Consider the following 3,182-nt stretch of genomic DNA (forward strand, 5'->3'; position numbering starts at 1 on the left):
CATCAGTCCAGTCTTGAATAGACTGAAGCCCCTCCTTCTGACCAGTTGTATCAATGCTGGGGCTCTCTTTGCCAAGCCCTTCCAAAAGATTGTCTTTTACTGAGAAACAAAATCGTTTTGGATACATGGTCACCTCGCTTATTTATCTTTTGATTGTGTTGGCTGGAAGAAGTTTAAAAGCAACCCTTCTTAGCAAGAGTTCAGCATCTGATATATTTGAGATAATAATAGCTTGCTTCATTTTTATGACACTTTACGTAACCCATCCATCCATCCTTGTCAACCCCAAATTATTCCACATGTATTATCATAATGTTTACAATAACTCAGTGAGTGAAGTTGTATACACACACACAGATACCCACATACATATACATTCACACACATACACACACACTCACACACACACACACACACACACACAGGATATTAAAGACTTTGCAGGTCAAATATATTCTGTTATACCCATCGATACTTTATAAGGACCCTGATCCTTTGGCGCCTATATTTTGTTCTCGTTTACAATGGCCATTTGTTTCCATCAGTTGTTGTCAATAGCTAGTCCTCAAGCTGTGTATAAGCTCATGCACATATAATAATTGCTCCACTTATCAAACCTATTTAATATGGCCAGACAGTTTTTATATGCATCATTTTAAATTCTTACAGCCACCTTGCAAGATAAATGTTATTATCCACATTTTACAGATGAGAGAACTGAGGTTCGGAGAAGTAGGAGAGCCAGAGCTGGCTCTGCCTCAAAACCCCTGTTCTTTTCACTACACTTGGCATCTCAGTCAACAGGCCTAATACGAAACTGAATCCTTAAAAGGTTGAGTAATCCCAATTTCTCCTAATATCTCAACTCCTACCCCACTAATCAAGGGTCTGGGTTTTGACTCTATCACACAAAAAATTGTGCTCTTCTCCGTTTAGTGAGACAGAAGTGGGAGAACGGAGATGTGTGCGAAGAATGATGATCGTACGCGCAGGGAAACGCGAGGGTTCTGCTGCCTAACGGCTTGTCCTTGTGGCACTTGTTCTCACAGACTTTCTCAAGAATTCAGGCCCCTGGGTCCCTTTGAAAAAACCAGGGAGGACACTCATTGCTATATCTAGAAGGACCTAAATGGATAACCGACTATCCAAAAAAGTCCCATAGATGGTCAATGAAACTTGCTAGCAATAGGAACTGGTATTTGATGGGGAAAAAGGTCAATAACTGCCAGCTCCTGTTTTACAGGTGTCTGATACTAAGGCATAGTAAGCATTTTTGACCAATTACCCACAATAAGAACTAAGGCTCTTTTTCTTTAGTGTGTGGTTCAATCGCTCAGCCCTTCCCTCCTCACTGCCTTCAGATACTACTGTCCACACCCTGCCAGGTTTGAGGAGGCAGTGTGTGAAGGGGACCGGATAACAGGAGGTGAGTCAGGGTAGAGAGCTTGTGTAGCTGAGTGAAAGAAGTATCCTTCTTTGTCACTCCCCCAAGCGGCAGGAAGCGAGGAGATTGTCAGGTCACACACAGGAGCAAGTGAGGAACATTGGTAGGAGCGGCCCTGCTGCCATCCTGGCCCCGGAATTCACAGGAAGTCACTAGGACAAGGCAAAGACTGTCTCAGGACTGGCCCTGCTCCCAGCCACTCATTGGCACAGCATGAATAATAGTCATACCACCATGAGGGCGAATTCTTTATGCCTCTCTGAGGGTTCCAGCCACAGACAAGCAGGGTCCCCTAAGGGGCACAAACACCCCTTCTCCAGAGGGGCACGGAAAATGAGTGCTAAGGAGTCTGATTCCTTGGCTTCTCTCTGTCTGAAATGGAAAGATAGACAGTCCCCACTCCTGAAGTCTGGAGAGCACCCCTGGAGCCCTGGCGGTGGGCTCTTCCCTTCCCTTGCTGATGTCCACGTACTCCTCCCGTGTAGCTTCAAGTGACCTCAGCTGCTTCCCTGGCTCCTCTGTATTCAACTTTATCCTTCCCCCTAGTCCTTTGGACACAGGCAGCTCTCTTCCTGGTGACATCAGCTCCTTATCCCATTTTATTTTCCACCCTTAATCTGCCTTCTTTCAGGCCTAATGTCTTTCGGGTGTTACTGACCCCAGAGCTGTCCATCATACATTCTGGACAGTGGGTGTCTGCTGGGACTGTCCCAGGCAAACCAGCTTGGGTAGTCAGTCTTCTCAGATGGATACTGCCCACTCCCTGGCCTGTAAGAACGAAATGAATGTACATCTGGGCACCCTGTGCGGTATAATTAAGGGCTGAGCTAGCTGCCGGTAGCTGGGCCCTTCCTCAGTGTTTCAGCTCCATACCTTACACAACCCAGCACGGCTTCTTCCTTCTATCCCCTGTGCCCTTTCCTCTCCTGCCCTCTTCTGTTTGTTGCTGTCTGCATTTCTGCCACCAGACCCCTGCCCCTGACTGCCTGGCGTTAAGGGAGGGTTTTACAACTCTGTTTACCTCTTTTTGCCTGATTCCGGGGCTGGTAGCGGCCAAGCCCACTCTCCTGGGTCTGAACCTGTTTGGTGTAGCTGTTACTGCCCTTCTCTGACCTTGCACTTTGAGTCTGGGCACTCCTAGGAGTGAGGGGCAGGGTGGGCTCAGGGCTGAAATCTATTTGCCCAGACAAGTTCCTAGTTCACGTTCTATTAACCATTTTATTCTCCAGGCCAATGCTTCCCTCTATAGTTAGTTCACCCTTGGGTTCATAGACAAAGATCTCACAATCACTGCTTTTTATTCGTGAAAACATACCCTGGAAATCTTCAGGCTAGAGGTCTGCAGAGCACTTTTTAGAGCACGGAACTCTGTGCCTCAGACGGGCCCTTCACTGTTGCATGGCTGTGGGCCTTCAGAAGGGAGAGCAAGAGTGGCCGCTGCACAGTCACCGTGGGGCGTAGAGGCGGAGCTGGGGTGTCAGTCTCTCCGTGGACGAGGTGCGGTAGGGTCCTGTCTGGCTCACTGCGTGATGGGGAATCTGAGTGGGACGGAAAGTCCCTGTTGGGACACCTACGCTCCCAGGGGGCGCTGGCACTCAAATCAGCGTCCTGTGGGACGCCGGCCCTCCAGCCTGCCTCAGTTTCCCGATCTGTGTCGGCGCCACAGCTTATCAGGATAGGAAGGCACTGCAGGAGCAGCTGAGGGCAGACGGAAGGTCACACAGAGCTGACTGAGTCT

The sequence above is a fragment of the Kogia breviceps genome, chromosome 7 (genome assembly GCF_026419965.1).
Source record: "Kogia breviceps isolate mKogBre1 chromosome 7, mKogBre1 haplotype 1, whole genome shotgun sequence".
NCBI classification, from domain to species: Eukaryota; Metazoa; Chordata; class Mammalia; order Artiodactyla; family Physeteridae; genus Kogia; species Kogia breviceps.